This window comes from Pogona vitticeps, chromosome 2 (assembly GCF_051106095.1).
Source record: "Pogona vitticeps strain Pit_001003342236 chromosome 2, PviZW2.1, whole genome shotgun sequence".
NCBI classification, from domain to species: Eukaryota; Metazoa; Chordata; class Lepidosauria; order Squamata; family Agamidae; genus Pogona; species Pogona vitticeps.
Window position 1 is genome coordinate 204,140,337 of NC_135784.1, and position 12,149 is coordinate 204,152,485.

A 12,149-nucleotide genomic window follows, 5' to 3' on the forward strand; every position below is an offset into this window, starting at 1 on the left:
GAATTAGTGGAACTTTTTTGATGCTTTGCTACTTTTTGCTTTTTAAGAAAATTATATTTTAACCAAACTGCAGTTCATTTGAACAGCTGAAAGGGGTTGGTGGTATTAAATCCCAGTGTCTGAAGACACCGAGAAGTGCTAAAACATTTTTGGGTAACTTTAAGTTTTATTCAGGGTTGGTTTACAACCAGGAATGTCAAAGTGTTTGTGTGTGTTTTTTCTGAGCATCGAGGAATAGGAACCTGGAGTGTGCTAGGGCAGAATGGGCCACAGGAGACATTTCCCAGCCATCAGTGCATTAATCCTCTGGACGTAACTCATCCAGGTGGAAAAGAGAAGTATGACTGAGTGGTAGGAAGACCCCTCTGTGTAACCTGGGGTAAGAAACCCTCACAACCTCAGTCCAGAAATTCCATTGAACATCACTGGTGGCGCATAAAGCAATATGCAGTTCAAGCCTGTCTTGGCCTTCTCAGAAGGAAAACCCATTGAGCTGAGTAGGACTGAGTTCCAGGTGCATACATATAGGATTGCAGCCTCAGAATGTTGGAAACCTCTAAGGCAGTGGTTCTCAACCTTGGATCTCCAGCTGTCCTTAGTAGAGATGGGGATATTTGTATATAACCCCCACACAGGTGGCGATAATGAGGGACCAGCCCCCTGGGGCCAGATTGTCCACTCACAATTCTTCTGCTGATGCCGGCTCCTCAATCCTTCCTATCACTCCAGACAGAGCTCGTGATTGGCGAGGCACTCTTCTACCTGGCAGGGAAGCTTGTCCTGACAGGAGTGGTGAGATAACAGAGTGGGAGGGGTAAGGCTTACACAGAGTGGGTTGCCTAAAGCTACCTTCTGAGTTTATAGCCAAAATAAGATTCACAAAGAATAATTCCGTTTCTAAGTCACTACAATAATATGGCTATACATTTCTAATGAATTCCTGTGAGATGCATTGTGAACAATGATTCTCTATCACTAACATTCTTTTTTTTTTGTCCACTCGGAGAAATTTATAATTCTGCCTATCTTCCTGAATGTATGACATATTCACAAAAGAACTACAGTCTTAACATAATATATGCAAAATGTAAGTTAATGTCACATCTAAGGGAGATGATTAGCATTGTGGTTAGCAGACTGAACTCTGAACCATAATATCCCCATTTCAAATTTGATTCTGGCTTTCATAAACTCATTAAATGATCTCAGGAATACAGGTATCACTCATTCCAGTCACTGGTTAGCATCACAGACATAATAATCTTACACTGAAATAATATATTTGATCTGCTTTTAATACTCTGGATGGCTACACACTAAATAAACCCGACATAAGACATGCAGACAACATGACAAGAAATATAATGGTCTCTTGTGAAGAAGGCCAGCCTAGATAAGGTCGACTTAATATTACTTAAGTTCTGCTGGGGAGAGAAAAAGTGCAAGCTTTTATGTTTCATGGTCTTATTCAAGCAGTTAAATAACAACCTGCATAAAAGCAAACAAAGACGGAATAAGAAACTGGACACATACTGACTCAATAATGCACCTCTATTGCCTTCCTAACTAATATTACGCTCACACAAAGCCATAATCAAAAGCCAGCTGGCAAGCCACAGAATTACAAAGTGGCACAGCACACGCTTTACTGCCAGTATCTCTGTAGTGAAAGGTGTGTGTGTGTGCATGCGTGCATGTGTGTGTGCGTGTGTATGTGCACGCGCTCTCATAAATTGTCTCTCCAGTTTCAATCTGACGCTGGTCTGTATATATTTTATGGATTTACAGAAGCACAGAAAAGCTATATTTGGTCATGACAGAGAATTTCACATACTGGTCATCAGAAATTCATTTAAAAAAAGTTTCCAGCTCTTAAAATACTGAAAATAATTTTTAAAGCATATGGGCTAACCATGATAAAATCACTGAAGGCTAAAGGAGACCAAATGCCATTCACAGTGGTCAAGGAATGGAATTTCAGCTTGAAACACATCATGCAAACCAATTTATGCAGGTCACAGAACTCAATATCCCTTGGCTTCAAATTATTATTTTTATTTTTGCATGCACAACCTTGAGTAAATTAGGAAATTGCACCTGTCGTTCTTTAGAACTGAGGGGCTGCTTCTGAATTACGCACTGCATGCTACTCCCAGCAGAATCAATTTCTAGTTTTCTCAGACAGACTTCAGTGATCTTCTGATTTCCTTCTCCTTACAAGTGGGCAATTATCTGTGTTTATTATCACTGCAATGTCCTTAAAAAATGCAACAAGAACAACAACATCCTATTATACTCAACACTGAACACTAAGGAAATCACATTTGTCTCCTGCAACAGTGCCTAGTCACTAAGGGATGGTTTGCATTCCTTTATGAGATTATAAATTCTACTCACTTCCCTGAAGTCACAAACATTCAAAAAGATACACTTGCCTTCAAGCTCAGTTTTTTAACTGACTGTATCCCTAGACAGTATTTAATCTAGAAAACAATTAGAATTAAACAAAATGGAGGAGAAAAGCAAAGTGTCATCACATGCTCCGAGATTTTAATTCTCTTTGTAAGGATCCCTGTCCCTTTTATTAAAAAATGCCATTGTACCTCCAGGTTTGATTGCAATAATTATGGTAAAAACTTACTGCTTTCAATGTACGGTGAAATCTGCCCCTCGGGGCCAATTAGATGAAATGGCTTTGTTAGCTATGATAGTTTCCACAGCTGTTAAAAGCTTTATTGGCATGTTTCTGTCAGAAAACAATACAAAGTATAGAGACATTTGTTATTTAACCAGGTTATATTGAATAATGTGCATTTTTAAATGTTTCATAATGTTTGCAGGGGTTAAATGGCCCCACTTTAGTGCAACTCCCTCCTCTTTATCTGTCCCATTGATCTTTCTCCCCTTTCATCCTGGTGCACATTCCGCCTGCATCACCTTTGGATGAATTAAAAATCCCTGAGTCACCTCCACCAATGTCTTTGTTTTCCTTCTGCTCTGTCTTTGTCCCCTTCTTTTCCCTCTTGGTCTTTCTCTCCATCCAAACTCATTCAAGTCCTCTATGCTCTTATTAGAAATGAGGAGGATTTTAATTCATCTCAGGACCACTGTGTTACATACAGCACTGATGTTACCTGTCTGTCATGGGTTTGGAGGGAAAGTTCCATCCTATGGGGAGTGGAAGGCAGGACATCAGGAGGAGGGGCTGTACTGTATATATAGGTGAAGCCTGTGTGGAGAAGTGGAGACGCTGGGATGTGAAGAAGCAGCAGCTGGGAAGAAGAAGCTGGTGTGGGAGTCTGTGTGTCAGACAGGGTACTACTGTGTGTCAGAGTACCAACCTGATAGGTTCAGGAGTCTGTTGGTTAGCCAGAACTGATAGGTTCAGGGTCTGTGCTTCAAGTTAAGGGTTCTGTGTGAACCAAACTGTATGCATGTATGAATGAGAATAAGCCACATTACTTTATCTTATTCACCTGATCATTTTATTTTCCCTGTGTGTTGTATTTAAATAAACCTTATTCTTTTATTTGTTGAAAATCCATCCCTGGTCTGTGTGACTTATTATAGGGAATGGTTGGTGGCAGCTTAGTTAACGTGTGGCAGATCCCAGTAGGTCTGGGTTTGTCACATTGATTGGTGTCCAGCGTGTGGGATACGACTGGTCCAGTTGTCCAGTGGTCCAGCAAAGCCTTGGCAAGTGTGCCCAGAGCAAGGGGGGTCTAGTCAGGGACAATCTGAGGCGCGTAGGTAATCTTCTAGGTGTACCTCACGGGGAGGTGCGCTAGTAGAAGAACGTGCCAACTGGGGAGACTAGATTAGGGTGCTCTGAGGCAGCCTGTTTTTGGCGGGAAAAAAGCTGAGGCAAAACTGTGTAGTAGCAGTGATCTAGCCTGCCTGCTGAGAGGCCCAGCAGAGGGGGGTAGGCTCTAGCTTGCAACTGTTGCAAGTAGTGCTGAAGGACAGCAGCAATCTATAGAAAGCTGGTTCTGAGGCAAAAGAAAAAAAAAGTGGTCGTTTTATTTTGAGGCTTGACTTTTTAAAGCAGCCTGTTCTGAGGGGGGATTATGCCCTTGACTCGAAGCCAGATGGCAGAAATGGGTGAAGTGAAAGACCCCCAGGTAGACCAAGGTTCTGAGGATGAATTTGGCTCAGTGCAGGGTGACAGCACAGGAGAGCAGAACCCAGAACTCAGAAAATTGCTCCTAGCCCAACAGCATGAACTGAGGGTGAGGGAAATGGAGGAAAGATTAGAGAGAGAAAGAAGGCAATTTGAATTGGAATTGCAGAGAGAGAAAATGGCGTTTGAATTAAAAAAATTGGAACTGATGAACCAGAACAATAATAACAATAGGGATTCTGAGGGAGGCCAACTGTCTAAAGCTGACCTGAAGAAATTCCCTGTGTACCACAAGGGAGATTGTCCTGAGGTGTTCTTTTCCCTAGTGGAAAGAGCGTTTGTGGACTTCTCAGTGAGGGAAACTGAGAAGATGACCATCATGCGATCTTTAATCAGTGGTAGCCTGGCTGAGGTCTATGCCGAGATGCCTGAGGAACTGATGAAAGATTTTGCAGAGTTTAAAAAACTGGTGTTTGCAAGACATGGGATAAATGCGGAACAGCTGAGGCAAAGATTCAGGTCCCTCACAAAGAAACCAGAGCAGACTTTTACCCAAGTGGGGGCCCAATTGGTGAGGCTGCTTGAGAAATGGCTATCTCAGGAGGGGACAGAGACCTACCAGCAGCTTAAAGACTTGATAGCGCTGGAACAGTTCTATTCAGTCCTGCATGGGGAACTGAAATTCCAGGTGAGGGAAAGGAAACCGAAATCTGTGGCAGAAGCCGCCGAGATCGCAGATTTTATTTACCAGATAAGAAAGCCCTTAGGTGAGGAGAAATCTGTAGGAAAACCCAGAGAAACCTACAGCAAGTACTCTCAGGGACCAGGGAAAAGCCAGCAAGGGGGAGGGGCCCATGGTGAAGGGAAGCCCTCAGACATGAAACTAAGACCTCAGATTTTGGAGGGAAAACCAAAACAAGATGAGAAAGACTCAAAATACACCAGAAAATGTTATTTCTGTCAGGGAAAGGGCCATCTAATCTCAGAGTGTGAGAAATTAAGGCAGCTAAAAGGAATGGTGCCTCAGGATTCGAGTGGAACCAAGCCAAAAGCTGTGTTCTGTGTCCAGAAAGAGCAAGGCTCATTGTCACTGAGGGAGCCTGTTGCCATGGCTACTCAATCTGGAACAGCTACATCTGCTGATCAGGCTGAGGAAAATGGTCCTCTTGTGGAGGTCAAGCGATGCTTGCTCGTGAGAACAGATTCTCAGTTGTTTGAGACAGCAGGGGTGGACGTAGGAATACTTGACCGTCAGTATAGGGGGCTGCGGGACACTTGTTCCCAGGTGACCCTGTGCCATCCAGATATTATTCCTAGGGAGTATGTAATCCCAAATGAGAGCATGAAGGTGGCAGGGATTGAGGGGCAGGTGATCTCTCTGCCAGTAGCGGAGGTACCTGTCAACTTTCAAGGCTGGAGGGGAGTTTGGCGGCTAGCAATTTCATCGACTCTGCCAGCAGCCGTGCTCGTGGGAAATGACCTGGCTGAACATGTGAAACGGGTGCTAGTGATTACACGCTCACAAGCCACCACGGGGACAGTTCAAGGGGGTAATGATGAGCCAGAGACGGAAGCAGAGGGGAGTTCAGAAGCTGTGGTGGAAACCTTAACCACAGACAGCAGATTTGGACAAGAGCAAAAGGCAGACGCCACTCTCCAAAAGTGTTTTGAACAGGTGACTGACGCCCAGCTAACACCTGAAACCCCAGTGAGATTTCTAGAGAAAAAGGGGATTTTGTATAGAGAGACCCTGAGGAATATCTCAAAAGGGGGAGATGGGATCAGAAGTCAGCTGGTGGTACCTGAAAAGTATCGCCCCATGATCTTACAAAGGGGGCACTCTGACATGTTTGCTGCACACTTAGGGGTGAACAAAACACAGCAGAGAATCACACAGAATTTCTACTGGCCTGACATAGGGAAGCAGATCAAAGAATTCTGTAAACAATGTGATGTGTGTCAAAGGCAGGGGAATAGCCGTGACAGGACCAAAGCAAAGTTGTGCCCTTTGCCTGTGATTGACACTCCGTTCAAATGCATAGGGGTGGATATTGTGGGACCTTTGCCCAAGGCCACAAAGAGGGGGAACAGGTTCATTCTCACCATTGTGGACCATGCCACGAGGTACCCTGAAGCCATTCCCTTGACTAACATTGAAACTAACACAGTGGCAGATGCCTTGGTGGGGTATATGTCCAGGATGGGATTTGCCTCAGAAATAATCACAGATTTGGGAGCATCATTTACATCGAAGCTCATGAAACGCTTGTGGCAAATCTGTGGAATTAAACACAAGGAAACCACTGCATATCACCCTGAAAGTAAGGGGTTAACTGAGAAGTCCAATGGGACTCTAATGCGTATGATTAGGGCTTACTTGGCAGAGAATCCAGACAATTGGGACCAGAAGCTGCAATCCCTTTTGTTTGCTTATCGATCAGTGCCACAAGCCAGTACCGGGTTCAGTCCATTTGAACTTTTATTTGGGAGAAGGGTGAAAGGGCCCCTTGATTTGATCAAACAAAATTGGGAGCAGATCACCCAGGATGACCCACAAGACGTTGTGACATATATAGACTCTTTAAGGAAGGACCTAAAGAGAAACCTAGAGCTAGCAACAGAGACCCTGCAAGCTCAAAAGGTCAGAAAGAAAGTTTGGGATGACCAGGAAGCCAGGGAGAGGCACTTTGACCCAGGGGAGGAGGTGCTTTGGCCTAGGCTCTGCAAAGAGGACAAACTGCAGCTGGGTAGCCCAGAAATAAAATACTTGGGTCACATGGTAGGGGGAGGAGTGATAAAACCCCTGGAGGCCAAAGTGGAGGCAGTTCGTGATTGGCCCAGACCCAACACCAAGAAAAAAGTCAAATCATTTCTTGGGTTGGTGGGCTACTACAGAAAGTTCATCCCGAGGTTTAGCGAGATTGCGGCTCCGCTGACCGATTTGACGAGGAAGAAGGCTGATGACCGCATCCCGTGGACCAGCGACTGTGAGGCGGCGTTCCAGAGGTTGAAGGAGGCGCTAATCAACTATCCAGTGCTGCGTGCTCCAGACTTCGACAGGGAGTTCATCATCTACACCGATGCGTCTAACAGCGGGGTAGGAGCAGTTCTGTGCCAGGAGGAGGAGAATGGTGACCAGCATCCAGTGTCCTACCTGAGTAGGAAACTTCAAAAAGGTGAGAGACATTTGGCAACCGTGGAGAAGGAGTGTTTGGCCATAGTCTACGCGATCCAGAAGGCCAAGCCTTACATCTGGGGAAGACATTTTGTTCTGTGCACTGACCATTCACCACTGCAATGGTTAAAGACAATGAAAACCCACAATAGCAAACTTATGAGGTGGGCTTTAAACTTGCAAGACTATGACTTTGAAGTGAAGGTGGTCAGAGGGTCAGTGAACTGTGTTGCTGACGCCTTGTCAAGAAGACCTGAAGATTGAAGACGGCGAAAGAAACATGGACTATATATATATATTGATGACAAAAAGTTAAATGTACCTGGTTTTTGAATTTGGTTTGTATGAATAAAGGTAAATTGATGTAATGTATATGGTAAATGTTTAAATGCCTAATTGCTTTGGTTAACTTAGAATGTAAGTATAAGTAAGTATGATATGGTATGTATAACTGTTGTTGTGTGTTTTATCCAGGTTGTTTTTTGGGAAAAAGCACCTTAGCTTTCCCCCTACAAAACAACTTATAAAGAGGGGAGGTGTTACATACAGCACTGATGTTACCTGTCTGTCATGGGTTTGGAGGGAAAGTTCCATCCTATGGGGAGTGGAAGGCGGGACATCAGGAGGAGGGGCTGTACTGTATATATAGGTGAAGCCTGTGTGGAGAAGTGGAGACGCTGGGATGTGAAGAAGCAGCAGCTGGGAAGAAGAAGCTGGTGTGGGAGTCTGTGTGTCAGACAGGGTACTACTGTGTGTCAGAGTACCAACCTGATAGGTTCAGGAGTCTGTTGGTTAGCCAGAACTGATAGGTTCAGGGTCTGTGCTTCAAGTTAAGGGTTCTGTGTGAACCAAACTGTATGCATGTATGAATGAGAATAAGCCACGTTACTTTATCTTATTCACCTGATCATTTTATTTTCCCTGTGTGTTGTATTTAAATAAACCTTATTCTTTTATTTGTTGAAAATCCATCCCTGGTCTGTGTGACTTATTATAGGGAATGGTTGGTGGCAGCTTAGTTAACGTGTGGCAGATCCCAGTAGGTCTGGGTTTGTCCACTGCATTTTAGCTCCCTAAATCCATGTGCCCTTTTTTGTGTATAAACTACTTGCACATTATGCATGTCATCTGGTGGGTCATAAACAGCTGACAAGCACATCATGCACATACTTTTTTCAAAGTTGCTTTTAAAATATGAAATAGAAAGATGGGTTTTCTTACATTCTTTTCAAGTAATGCAAGGGTGCAAAACCTATAGCACAATGTGTTTTGTTCACCCCCATGACCCCTTTTCTTTGCTTCCAGAGTATCTGTATCTTTAATTAGCTGAAGGACATGCAAGAAATTCATCATCTTGTAATATCTCAGTAAAGTGGATTCCAAGTTTGGGATCATGGTTGTTGTTTAGTCATTTAGTCGTGTCCGACTCTTTGTGACCCCATGGACCAGAGCACCCCAGGCCCTCCTATGTTCCACTGCCTCCCGGAGTTAGGTCAAATTCATGCTGGTAGCTTGGATGACGCTGTCCAACCATCTCATTCTCTGTCATCCCCTTCTCCTCTTGCCTTTGCACTTTCCTAACATCAGGGTCTTTTCCAGGGAGTCTTCTCTTCTCATGAGATGGCCAAATTATTGGAGCCTCAGCTTCAGGATCTGTCCTTCCAGTGAGCACTCAGGGTTGATTTCCTTTAGAATGGATAGGTTTGTTCTCCTTGCAGTCCAGGGGACCCTCAAGAGCCTTCTCCAGCATCACAATTCAAAAGCATCAATTCTTTGGCGGTCAGCTTTCTCTATGGTCCAGCTCTCACTTCCATACATCACGACAGGAAAAACCATAGCTTTGACTATTTGGACTTTTGTTGGCAAGGTGATGTCTCTGCTTTTTAAGATGCTGTCAAAGTTTGTCATTGCTTTCCTCCCAAAAAGCAGGCGTCTTTTAATTTCATGGCTGCTGTCTCCATCTGCAGTGATCATGGAGCCCAAGAAAGTAAAATCTGTCACTGCCTCCGTATCTTCCCCTTCTATTTCCCAGGAGGTGATGGGACCAGTGGCCATGATATTGGTTTGTTTTGATGTTGAGCTTTTTTGCACTCTCCTCTTTCATCCTCATTAAGAGGTTCTTTAATTCCTCCTCACTTTCTGCCATCAGAGTGTTATCATCTGCATATCGGAGGTTGTTGATATTTCTTCTGGCAATCTTAATTCTGATTTGGGATTCCTGCAGTCTGGCCTTTTGTATGGTTGAGACATCACAAATTAACCAGAGGAGCCTCTACTCAGCTTCATGCCCACATTCCGTATGCAGAATAGGATCAACCACAATCACCAGACTCAGGATTAGTTTTGCTATAAGATTCAATGAGTTAATGTAGGACAAACACTTCATATGCTCATATAACACTGTATTGGTGATATTGTAAGTGTTTGAGACCAACTGTGGCTCATTAAATTCAGGAAGTGCAGTTATGTTCCTGGGTATGTAAGTCAACAATGCATTTTGGTACATGCCGAGAAAAATAACATGCACCTTGTTAATGAGCAGCAATTTGCCACCAAAACTCATACTATTTCTCTCCCACGACCATGAATTGGCAATAGTGCCCCAAAAGTATTATTAATAACAGTGAAAATAATAGAATTAAATGAAGCAAATGCCAAAAGTAAATGCTAGAGATAGGGGCTTCATATTAGTAGACAAAGAGGAAGCTCAATGGTACAGGTGGCCAGCCTGATTGCCTCACACCACCAGTACCTGCCAGTCCACTTACAATGTGACATATGTGGCTGGTGTCAAAGTCAGTGCATCAACTATGGCAGTAAGTGACACAATTGGCATGCTAATGATGGCACTGGTATGCACTGTAATTTGACCAGTGGGTTCTGGGGGCAGGAGGCAATCAGGCCAGCCACCATCTCTAGTAAATACCATTGGATTCAATGGGACTTTCTCTGTCTCCTTCCCTCCATGACACACAGAGGCTTGAACATTACCCTTCCCTGATCCTAATGGAGTGGAAATGCTCTTGATAAATACAAGAAGCTGCTGCCAACTGAAGGAAGAGAATGCAGGAAATAATTTTCCCTAATGTATGCATGGGATCTTTGTCATCAAGAGTGGTTACTTTAACCCTTCAGTAGTAATATCACCATCTGGACATTGTGTTCATGTCTCTACATCTGTGCAGGACAGAAAATGAATAGATCATCCAGAATTCTGAATAGTAAATACTGTATGTAAAAATAATAAAGAGTAAAGTATTTTTAAATTAAATAGGAATTTTAAACAGTAAAAATATATACTGTCTTTTATCTCAATTTCTACAGGACTTTCTGTATTACAGATTTCCAACTTTAACTGGTTCTGGTCTTTTATAATGATTGATGGCTAAACAAACAAAACTGGATGATCAATTGGATTTTCCCCTTTTACAATATCATCTGAACTGCTCTGTCTTGCAATCTTCGTAGAAGAGCTGATACAACTAAAGGCTGAAGATTACCAACCATCATTTTAAACTGCACACTATCTTAAGTACAGTGGCATAAAGGCAGAATATAAATGTACACCAAACACTCCTGCTCAAATCTTCCAGTACAACTAAAGCTCTTATATTACTTTTGAATGCAAGTACCAAGCAACCCCAAGCTTTTCTCCCAGCTTTGGAGTTCATGAGACTTTATGAATCACCATGCAAGCGTGGAAATGATATTCATTGCCTCTGAGGATGGAAACACAGCAGAAAGGCTGGCCCCTTCTTATGTTCACCAAAGGAAGATAGTACACCTGCCAAATAAGCAGAATTCTTGATCCTGCAAATATGTCGCATATGTTCTCTGATCATTATGGCTGTACGGTATTATGGCTAAACAGAAATGTTGCCATATATTTTTTTGCTTTGGGAGCAAAATGCATTCCACAAGCCCAATCAAAAAAATAGGCTTGCCCCAAACAAAAAATTATAACTATGAAATTGAGCCTCAAAACGGCATCAAATTTGGCACTGATTTACTCTCTGCTAGGTGTGAGGACATTTGGACAAATGGTTTTTGAGTTAAGATTTTTTTTTTAACGGTAACACTGTTTTACCCCTGTGCACAAGCTAGCAACTTTTAACTACAGCTAATTGAAAAGAGATGAAAAACAAAGATAAAACAAAGTTTGCATAACCGGGGGGACCCCATTTTAACTTTTTTTTTTTTTTGTCAGAGGAATCAGGTCATTCATGGATCTAATTCAGAGTTTTTAATTAGCCAGAAATCTTCTGAAATCACTCCTTTTTAAATAACTTCTGTGAAATCCAAAGGAACTATCTGCATAGCGTAGCATTCTGGCCAATCAACATGTGTCTGGACTCAGCCCATAGGGCAGGTGTCTCTCACTTTTAATTCTGCCATGGCCTTCAGTGTTAAAGAAAGCATTTAACTCCTTCCTGTCATTTGTTGGTGTCAAGGATTTTCAATATCGAGAGATGTCATCCGAGTGTCCATGGACGCCGTTTGTAATGGTTGAACATCAGTGTTGAACTCGGGGTTATAGTGATGTCGAGTTAGATGGCTTGGTTCTATTGGGCAATGGAAATCATGCATTGATAGAGGGACAGAACGAGTGTCCATGACCAGGATGGATATTGAGGATCATCGCTATCAAAGCGTGTATCTCGGTGATTTCGAAACAGAGCTTGTAAAGCAGTAGAGTATATAGATGCTGGAGATGTCGAGGAAGAGGAATGATTTCCCTCGTCTGAATTAGCAGGAAAATATTGGGAGGCTGGAACTATAAAAGTCTTGCGTGTATAAGGAAATTGCTCGACTGTCCTGGGGCTTTTAGGAGCCAAGTAGGGAGCAGGTTGGAGT

General features: G+C 43.1%; 1 protein-coding gene and 1 long non-coding RNA gene across 9 annotated transcripts in view; one reads left to right on the forward strand and one right to left on the reverse strand.

The window, feature by feature from the left end:
- Positions 1–12,149, reverse strand: part of NRG1 (neuregulin 1) — a 746,295-nt gene that overhangs the window by 603,958 nt on the left and 130,188 nt on the right. The window lies entirely within an intron of this gene.
- LOC144586514 (uncharacterized) overlaps positions 1–12,149 on the forward strand; it is a 57,710-nt gene that overhangs the window by 25,534 nt on the left and 20,027 nt on the right. The window lies entirely within an intron of this gene.